Raw genomic sequence first — 11,140 nt, forward strand, 5'->3', positions numbered from 1 at the left:
CAGTTTTGAAATCTTCATAAAGACTGGAAAGATTTCCAGAGAGCAATGGGAATTCACAGAGGAGCTGTTAAGTCGATCAGATTTGCATTTTGGAAAAAACACTCTAGTAACTGGAGAATAGAGGGGCCGGGGCTTGAGACAAGAGGTTTGGAGGCCATTCAAGTGATCCAGGAGCAGAGCAGAGACCTGGATCCAGGTGCTGGCAAGGGGAGGAGCAGGGTTGACAGAGACTAGAGGGAGGAAGCAAGGATGATTAGCAAGTTCTCAGTGTGCTTGAAGACAAACACACAAAACACAGAAGAGCCTCCTTTGACCTCAACCCCTCTCAAAGTTTTAGCCTGCCTTTCTCCATTATTTTATCAGCAAGTTCAAAGGAGTTCACTCTTGTCTCTAGTTCATCACCTCGCTAAGCAACTATGTCTGTGGGAAAGGGTGACAAGCATACGTCCTTCAGTTCTGCTTATGGACCTAGTGAGTCTCACAGAATCATGTGGTTGGAATAGGGGATTATGTAACTGATCCTAGGAAAAGGGACAGGGGTGCCAGGCAGATGAAATAACAGATATTTAGCTACAGGAAAGAAATTGAGAGACTGCCTGTGAACATGTAACTCCAGAGCTTGGGGGGACTGGAGGCTCCCTCTGGATGATGGGCCCCTGACACAAATGATGACGTGGCAGCATCTCAGGGAGGCAAGGCATGAAAATGATAGTGATTTAGAAAACCAAACTCTGGTTAATTGAATTGCGCCCAGTGCTGAGAAAGAACGTATGGTAGGAAGAGGGCTAGTCAGCATCAAGCACAGAGACAGAAATCAAAGGTAGGCAGTGTCCTTCCAAGCCCTGTCTTCTAAGCTGCTTGGTGCTCGGTGACGGCGCACTCATCTGGACCACCTAATGCCTTCACTTTGATTTCCTGCCCACCATGCCCACCTTGTAGGGGTGAGGGCATTTGCGCCTGGGGCCCGAAACTTTCTGAAAGATGACATGATATATTATAGTTCTTACCTTCCCACAGAAATAAATCCTGAGACAAAATTTTAAGGGCAAGGGTTTATTGGGGAAATGAAAGCAAACACGAGCAGGGAAAGTGGGAAAATGAGAAAAGGAAAGGAAGGTGGCTGATAAAGAGTGTATTGTCAGACCAGCTACCACTGTGGGTGACTGGGCTTAATCCTGCCATGGAAGCCAGTATAGAGCATACATGTCAGCTGGCCGAGCCAGGCGAGGGAGCAGAGATATGTACACACCACCTCCTGTCTATCACTGGTTGAAGGCTGCTGCCAGCGGTGTGGTAATTCTCCTATACTTCCTGCCTGCCAAGTAGGCAGCGGAAGTGGGCTCCGGAGGCCAGAGAAGGCCCTCAGGCAAATAAATACTGGTGCTGGCAGTTGGAAGTTGGCCTGGTGTGCTCTGCAGGAGTCAGGGCACTCACAACATCCAGGTTGACGGAAAGTCTAGAATCACTTCCTCTTTTTCTTCCCCAGGCATTCAGCTTCCCGCCCAGCCAGGCCCGGGCCTCCTGAGTTCCCAGCCCAGCACCACCCTCCCCTGCTTATCCTGAACGGATGAAACAACCCAATGCTTAATGAAACAGGTACTTCCCCCAGCCACCTCGCACTAAGACTAAATTACTGAAAGACGTTCCTTCTGCAGAGGCATTTCTCAGTTCTGTTCTGCTGCAACTAAGGAGATTCGGGAAGACACAAAGCTGACAGAATGAGGCAGTTCCTTTTTTTGTGCCTTCTGAATAAAACCAAGGAGGCTGTGTATTGGCAGTATGTGCTGTCCGAGAGGAAAGAATTTCTTCTACCCTTCTAGGTTCTTTTGGTTGGTCTATTGATTAAATTGATGTAAGACAGATTAATAAAAGAAAAACAAATCGAATGGCATATGTTCGGGAGTCCAACAGAGACACTGAGAGGCTCCCCGACCATCAGGTAGTTGAGGCTGAGATGCCATTCTGAACTGAGAGGAAGGTGATGGGGGTCTGGGGCTTCTAAGTAAAGGAAGACAATTCACAGGAAGACGGGAAGAGCCAATGTCTGCTAAACAAATGTCTGCCACGTCATGCAGAGACGATGGGACAGAGAGGACTTCGAACAAATAGGCCCTGCTGGGCGCCTCGCAACTTCCCTCACGTGGCCACCACTCTTTGCGGTCGGTTCTGGTGAGAGCCCTCTTCTAGGACCAGACCCTCCATATAAATTCTTCAAGGCAGTGAAGAGGGAGGTAGAACAACCATACGAACAACAACAACTCTTCCTGAGTCTTTTGGACCTTAATTGACTTCAGCTCAAACTAACCCATATGCTCAAGAGGTGTGTTTTAGGGAGGCTCCTTCTGAACCCCTTCAATGCCAAAGAGGAATGCCATTTTTCTAATAATAGTCACATGTGTTCAACACACTGGGAAGCAGGGTTTCGTGTTTAACTCTTTCGAATGGACTTAGAAAAATAACAAATCACAAGTATTTTTTAATAAAAACTAGACAAAGAATTAGAGAATAACATCATACAGAGGCCTTAGAAAAGTGATTCTGAGAACCTCCCCACATCAAGATTCCTGGCACCACAAGCAGTTGCTCATTTAACACCAGTATTGTTTCCTGAAAAGCCCTCCTTGGTTTAAAAAGTCACCGCATCCAGCATCCTTCTCTGGTGACAGTCACAGCAGTAGAGGGGAAGCAAGAGCACTTAGCACCGTGCTAGCACATGACAGCCACACACACTTTGTCTGTTTCAAAGGCAAAGGTTGGATGTCATCTAAAAAAAAAAAAAAAAAAAAAAAAGTTGGATGTCATTTGATTTAAGCTACAAATGAACCAAGTAGGCCTGAAATATAAAGTATGGCTGAAGACAGTCTCAAATGCAAGAAACATGTAAAATGTGTGGGCGGGTTATGCTAGGAACTGGCTTCCAAGCTCCCATACACTGGAGGCATAGGGTAAAATGGTATATTTTAGAAGTAAAGGGAAGTGCACACAAGCAACGCACAGTTTGTGGCTCCAATTTGTTTTGTAAGTTGCTTGAACTCACTCTGTACCTTCACACGGTTTTATAAATGGTGGCATAGGTATTGGACCAGCTCACAACAGCCCATTTAACCCATGACATAGATCAATGGTTGCACTGATTGTATCACTGCTGGAATACTTGTTAAGTGTTGGTGATCCTGGGTGCCATCTTGAATTAAAAGTCCCCCTGGGTGATCGCAGCCATCTCTCCTGGTTGAACCATCACTCACCAATCACTCCGAATTGTACCTCTACTCACCACCTCTGCTGAACGTGCCAGGTCAACATTATATATTCAACATTGTTTGGACATTTCCACCAGGAAAATCCAACACATTTAGAAGTCAACCAGCTCCAAACTAAACTCATCATTATCCTGCTCCTCCCTCATTTTTCTTATATTTGCTCCATTTTTTGTTTACCGGTTCACTATGGTTAGCATCTTGGGGTTTTCTCACAGTCCACCAATTTCATGATGCTATACATTTGAAGACGCTGTTTCTCTGTCTAGAATCATCCCCTCTCCCACCCCAGGGCCAGAAAAATTCCTCTTCCTTCTTCAAGACCCAGCTCAAGTGTCATCTCTCCTGTGAAGATTCAGTGATCCCCCTGGCCTGCCACAATCCCAGAATAAGCAGAGTCAGTGTCCCCAAATCTTCTCATTTAAAACTGCTCACATACCGTGTGGTCTGTTCTCTCATGTCACCCTTCCCTTCTGGTAGTCTATTTGCAAATTATCTATCTTTCCAATTAAACCATCAGCTCTTCCAGACCCAGAATGATCTTATTCCTAATGCTACCTCCTAGAGCGAAGCACAGGACCCAGAGAGAGGAAAGGGGCAGGACTGTGGTAGACACTTTGGACCCGGAATCAGACAATCCAGGATGCAAGTCTTAATTTTTCCGAATACTCCTTTTTCTGTCTAGTAGGATCCAGGGACACATCTACATTTTAATCATTTAAAATGCTATAAACTGCATCTTCTAAACTCAAGGTAAAATCTACCCTCTGCGGGTGGGGAAGGGTATAGCTCAGTAGTAGAGCGCATGCTTAGCATGCATGAGGTCCTGGGTTCAATCTCCAGTCCCTGCATTAAAAAAACCAAAAAACCAAAAAACTACCCTCTTTGAAAACAAACAAACAAACAAACAAAAACACCTTGTATTTTCTGGTTCTGTTGCTGGTTAACCACTTAAAATGAGGGCTTCTTCAGTAAATCTCCGAGGGGGCAAAGAGAAGAGGATATCGGTTAGAGGCATGGAATTAATGTTACAAGGAGACCGTTTGTAATCCTACAGGTTGACTCATATTTCTTAGCACCAGCTCTAGTTATGTGCTCTTAATTGCTCATGAGCTTTTTTTCCCTACTTCTCTTTTATTTCTGCTGTGCACTTTGTTTCAAATCAGATCCTCGGAAAGAAGATAATGAAGCATGATTTTAAGCCATTTGATTAATATTGTATCTTATAAGAGGAGGAATGATAATTAGCAGTTTTTTTCCTACAGTAATACCAAATCAAAATTGTGTTAAAGCTATTTCTAGAAAGCATCACTGGATCTGCAGCTCATTTTCACAGGATGTAAGCAATAGCTATCATTGATCTTATACTCTTTTGAAAAATGCTTTAATAAGATTTCTTTTTTTTGAATTACCACCAGAGGCCATTGGTTTTAAGTGTCAGAATAAAAAAAAAAAGTCGTCTTTTCTCATATTAATTTTACACTGACTTCTATTTTATAAAGTTCATGCTATGATAAAGACAAATTCTAGCAATTACAGTTGCAAATTCAGCTTGCAGGCAAGGGAACCGAGGAGACTGTGGTGTTGCAAAAATGATGATCATACTTCTCAGAGGGAAAAACTATACGCAGTGAAGTAAAATATGGAGCCACTGAATGTAAAAGTCAGATCCTGGCCAACCAGTTAGGTTCTTCAAAACAGTCACATTAAGGATATCATAAAAGCCTGAAATTAAGGGCAGAATAATAAAATCTATTTAAACTGTACGAGGAAAAAGACCATACCATTTATATTACATCTAGAAGTTTAAATGTTAAATGAAGGATCTTAGGAATATGTGACTTCTGGAAAACCTGGTGATTCTAGCCGGGGTCATCCTGAACTTACCTCTGCTACAGCCTTTTCTGTCCAATGTAACGATGTCTACGTCAGCCTCTCCCGTTAGACCGAAATTCCTTACGTGCAGCCATTCTGCTCTTTTCATCTTTTAAACCAAGCCTCGCATGGTGCCTGGCACAGAGCAGGCTCTTCCTAAATACTAATGAATGTATATATGAAAACATAAATAAGAGGGTTTTTTTAAGACAAAAATTTCCAAAATACCCATAAAAATAAAGCAGAGCTGTTAATGTCACCATCCCTTTTTGACAATGGAAACCTTTCCCATAAACACAACTGGCTATGTCCTGCAGAAGCAAAAGGTATGAATTACAGAGCCCACAGTTTCATTTCCTCTCCAACAATCTCCTTACATATAACCAAAAACTGCCCCCCAGGTCACACTGGTTCAGGTGGCTCATCAGACCAATGACCCATCTCTGACAGTGACAATAAGGGACCTGTCACAGCTAAAGATGGACTGTTCTCTTCTTTTCACTACTGCTTTTTTCTGAATATAAATGGTATTTGTAAAATAATATAAAAGAACATAAATAAGAAAATAAAAATCATCACAATTCTGTTATTAACATTTTGGTGGGTTTCCTTTTTTTTTTTTTCTGTATTTTTTTTCAATAATTGAAATGAAGACTTGTCAGTTTTGTGTCCTGATTACATTATGCCGAAAGTATTTTCCATGTTACTAAATTTTTCTCAAAAACATCCTTTTTAATGGCTGCCTGTTTTGTCTCATGGAACATCACAACATATTTTTCACTGTAATAAATAATGCTTGATAGAATCTTTAATATAAATATTTTTAGGCTTTTTATATAGAAATATGGTATAATAAACTTGCACATATACGTCACCCATTTTCAATCCATCTCTTCTCCCCTGGTCCAGATTATTTTGAAGCAAATTCTGGATACTGTACCATTATGTCATTAATGTGACATATTAAATAAATTTTAATTTTATATATATATATATGTATACACACACGCTATATTAAAGTTTATAATTACATATATTCTATATTAAGTAATTTATAATTATATATACATATATACTCTATATAAATAATTTATATAAACTATGTTTATATAGTACTACATTCTATAACATTACATAATGTTAGAGTATATTTTATACTATATGTAGAGTATATTATACATGTATACTCAATTTTTTATCAAATATTCAATCAGTTGTACAGGCATTCCTTGTTTTATTGTGCTTTGCTTTACTGCACTTTGCAGATACTGTGTTTTTTACATATTGAAGGTGTGTGGCAACCCTGTGCTAAGCAAGTCTGTTGGCACCATTTTCCCAACAGGGTCTGCTCACTTCATATCTCTGAGTCACATTTTGGTAATTCTCACATTTCAAACTTTTTCATTATGCCATGTGTTGCGGTGACCAGTGACCAGCGATCATTCATGTTACTGCTGTAATTGTTTTGGGGTGCCGTGAACCACACTCACATAAGATGGTGAACTTTACTGATAACAATGGGTGTTCTCACTGCTCCATCGACCAGCTCTTCCCCAGCTCTCGCCCTCTCCTCGGGCTTCCTTATTCTCTGAGACACAACAATATTGAAATTAGGCCAATTAATAACCCTACAATGACCTCTAAGTGTTCAAGTGAAAGGAAGAGTCACATGTCTTTATCTTTCAATCAAAAGCTAAAAATGATTAAGCTGAGTGAGGAAGGCATGTCGAAAGCTGAGACAGGCCAAAAGCTAGGCCTGCTGCACCAGTTAGCCACACTGTGAGTGCAAGGGAAAGGTTCTTGAAGGAAATTAGAAGTGCTCGTCTAGTGAACACATGAATGACAAGAAAGTGAAGCAGCCTTATTGCTGATATGGAGAAAGTCTTAGTGGTCTGGCTAGATCAAACCAATCATAATATTCCCTTAAGCCAAAGCCTACTCCAGAGCAAGGCCCTAACTCTCTTTACTCCTATGAAGGTTGAGAGAGGGGAGGAAGCTGCAGAAGACAAGTCTGAAGCTAGCAGTTTATGAGGTCTAAGAAGCCATCTCCATAACATAAGAGTGCAAGACAAAGCAGTAAGTGCTGATACAAGCCGCAGCAAGTTACCCAGAAGACCTTGCTAAGGTAATTAATGAAGGCGGCTACACTAAACAACAGATTTTCAATGTAAATGAAACAGCCTTGTCTTACTGGAAGAAGATGCCACCTGAGACTTTCATAGCTAGGGAGGAGAAGTCAATGCCTGGCTTCAAAGCTTCAAAGGACAAGCTCTCTTGTTAGGAGCTAATGTAGCTGGTGCTGTTAAGTTAAAGCCAGCACTCACTTACCATTCTGAAAATCCTTGGCTCCGTAAGAATTATGCTTAATCAACACTGCCTGTGCTCTAGGAATGGAACAACAAAGCCTGGATGACAGCACATCCATTTATAATACGGTTTACTGATTCTTTTTAGCCCACTGTGGAGAACTACGGTTCAGAAAAAGAAAGATTACTTTCAAAATATTACTGCACATGGACAATGTACCTTGTCACCCAAGAGCTCTGATGAAGATATAAAATGAGATTAGTGTTCTTTTTAAATAAAATTCTTTATTTTGTGTATTTTAATATTAATACCTCAAAAGAAAAGTTTCAGATTCTTTTCATCCTGAAATTTTAACAAGCTACTCATAAACTGGGGTGAGGATATAGCCTAGTGGTAGAGTTTCTGCCTGGAATGCACAGGGTCCTGCTTTCAATCCCCAGTACCTCCACCAAAAAAATAAATTTAAAAAAATACCCATAAATTGGTTATGCTTCTTTTTAATTAGTTTTTTTTAAATTCTTATTTTTTATTGAAATGCAGTTGATTTACAGTGTTAGTTTCAGGTGTATAGCAAAGTGATTCAGTTATATATATATATCTATATACATGTATCTATATATATATGTATTTCACATTCTCTTCCATTATAGCTCATTACAAGAAACTTAATATAGTTCCCTGTGCTATAAGTAGGTCCTTGTTCTTTACCTATTTTATATATATAATGTGGATCTAGAGATTAGTGTTTTCATGCCTGCTAACACAGCATCCATTCTGTAGCCCATGGATCAAGGAGTAATTTTGACTTTCAAGTCTTATCACTTAAGAAATACATTTTGTAAGGTTATAACTGTCATAGACAGTAACTCCTCTGATGAGACTGGGCAGAGTCGGTTGAAAACCTTCTGGAAAGGATTCGCTATACTAGATGCCATTAACAACACTCATGATTCATGGGAAGAAGCCAAAATCTCAGTAACAGGAGTTTGGAAGAAGCTGATTCCAGCCTTCATGAATGGCTTTGAGGGGTTCAAGATATCAGGAGCAGACGTAACTGCCGGTGTGGTGGAAATAGCAAGAGAACTGCAAGTGGAGCCTGAAGATGTGACAAGTGCTGCAACCTCCTGATACAACTTAAAAACATTTTTTAAAATTAATTAATTATTTTTTGGTGGGGGAGGTAATTATTTATTTTTAAATGTAGGTACTGGGATCGAACCCAGGACCCCGTGCATGCTGAGCAGGTGCTCCACCACTGAGCCATACCCACCTCCTCCTGTCCTGATACAACTTTAATGGACGAGGAGTTGCTTCTTTGAAATGAGTAAAGTGTTTTGAGATGGAATCTACTTCTGGTAAAGATGCTGTGAAGGTTATTGAAGTGACAACAAAGGGTTTAGAATATTAAGTCAGCTTAGTTGATAAAGCAGCAGCAGGATTTGAAAAGATGGATTCTTATTTTGAAAGAAGTTCTGTGTGGGTTAAATGCTTACAGCATTGCATACTACAGAGAAATTGTTCAGGAAAGGAAGAGTCAATCGGTGAGGCAAATTTCACTGTTGTCTTATTTTAAGAAATTGCCACAACCACCCTGACCTTCAGCAACCACCACCCTGATCAGTCAGCAACCACCAACACGGAGGCAAGACTCTCCACCAAAAAGATTAACGACTCATTGAAGAGTCAGATGATGGTTAGCATATTTTTAGCAATAGAGTATTTTTAAATTAAGGAATGTACATTGTTTTTCTAGAAATAACTTAATAGACCACAATACAGTATAAACATAACTTTTACATGCACCAGGAAACCAAAAACATTTGTGTGACTAACTTTATTGTGACATTCATTTTACTGTGGTGGTCTGTAACTGAACCTGCAGTCTCTCTGAGGTATGCCTGTACATAAACCTTTGACTTTGAATCATGTCTGATTCTCTCCTTGGGGTAGAATCCCCAAAATGGAATCCCAGGTAAAGAAGAAACTATGTTAAAGCTTATGATAATTTTGCTAGACTGCTTTGCAGAAAAGATAAACCCATTTGCACGCCCACGAGCAACATGTGAGCACTTTTTCACTGCATCCTAACCAACACCCAGTAATTTGTTTGATTTTTTGAAATGCATTCTGAAACAATCCTCCTCACCCAGAAGCTAATGGCGAGATCTATGGAGTCAGTCAGGGCTGGGCTTCTATCCTTAGCCCTTACAGTCATGTGACTTCTGTGATTCATCTCTGAACATCTGCTTCCTCATTCAATACATAAAAATACCTACCACAGGGTTTTGTGGTGATTAGACGTAATAATGTTTATAAAGTGCTTAGGACGGTACTGGCAAACAGAGCTCAATAAATGGTATATCTATTTTAGACTAAATGTCCCATGAGGTCATGTCTATTAAGGGTTTTTTTGGGTTTTTTTTTTTTGGTTTTTGCTTATTAGTGTCCGATGCACAGCTGGCACTCAGTATCAAATAAATGAAAAAAATTCTATTTTGATAGTTAAAAATGGCAAGGTTAATTTAATTACTAATAAAGTCCTAGGTTTATTAGCTATTTGCATTACCAGTCTGTCATCTAAAAAATCATGTGTTCTGGCCATTCAACAGGGCAATTTGTTAGTTTTCACCAAGTCTTTAAAATGTGACCACACTTTATGTCCAAGAAGTTCACATCTAAGAATTTATCTTAAAGGACTAAAGCAGCTATATTCACAAATACATTAATTCACAAATGTATTAATTATATATATTTTTTCTTTGTACTGTTTAGTAGTTTCTGGGTTTCTTAGAGTGTGTGTTTGTTTTTTTTAATCAGGAAAAAAACTAATAAATGTTATTGGTGGGAAAAACAGGAAACAGAAAAACCTCTTGTGGGAAATTACTATTTAATAGGTTTTTAGTTGATGGACATGTTAAACTTAACTGAATCAGTCCTGAGAATCCTAGTGGACACACATTCTCAGTCTATTATCTATTATAGATTTTATCTTGACCAACTGGAAACCATTCACTACTCAATATTCACAAGAACTATGTCAATGAGTTGCCCATATTCACTACTCATTGTTTAATATGAATCCCTGTAACCATCTGAAATGTCTCTCTCCCAGGGAAAGCACTCCTCCAGGTTTTCACCCTGCCTGGGCCAGTCACCACCTTGAGCCCCAACTCACATTCTCCCCTGCACTCTGCCCTTCTCTTCTGTATCGTCTCTGCTCAAAGATGCGTCAGGATTTGAGGCTCACGTTTTAAGTTATAAGTCAGGACATGCCTCAGTTCCTGGGAGGCAGTGTGGTTATGTGGAAAGAACAAGATTTAGATTCAGGTAGAATTCGACTTAAATCTCAGCTGTACATTTATTAGCTGTGTGCTCTTAGGCTATTAACAAAGGGTAATAATCCCCACTTCATAGTGTTGTTATGAATGAAATAATGACAGTGTGTATATACACCTGGGCTTGGCGTGGAAGAGCAACTGAATAAACAGCTCTCTCCTTCACTCTCCCCCTTCCTGCATTCCCTTCAAAGCACCTGCTGCACCTGATGAGAAGGGGCTCCAGCAGAATACAAGGAGATGCTGTTCAGGGGGTGGAAATAAAGACAGAAGGAAACTAGTGGGTGGAGAGACAGGGGGTTGGGGAGCAAGGATAAGAACGGGAAGGGAGCCCAGATTGGTTGCTTTGTAAACAGAGGAATGGTC

At 40.2% G+C, this 11,140-nt stretch overlaps 1 long non-coding RNA gene across 1 annotated transcript; it reads right to left on the bottom strand.

Annotated features, from left to right (window-relative positions):
- Nucleotides 1-2,166: 2,166 nt before the first annotated feature.
- LOC135322691 (uncharacterized) lies at nt 2,167-9,173 on the bottom strand. Its single transcript, XR_010383477.1, has 3 exons — nt 6,623-9,173; nt 5,145-5,295; nt 2,167-2,764 (listed from the first exon to the last, which is right to left on the bottom strand). It is a non-coding gene; the product is annotated as an uncharacterized LOC135322691 (long non-coding RNA).
- Between the last annotated feature and the right edge of the window lie 1,967 nt (nt 9,174-11,140).

This window comes from Camelus dromedarius, chromosome 12 (assembly GCF_036321535.1).
Source record: "Camelus dromedarius isolate mCamDro1 chromosome 12, mCamDro1.pat, whole genome shotgun sequence".
NCBI classification, from domain to species: domain Eukaryota; kingdom Metazoa; phylum Chordata; class Mammalia; order Artiodactyla; family Camelidae; genus Camelus; species Camelus dromedarius.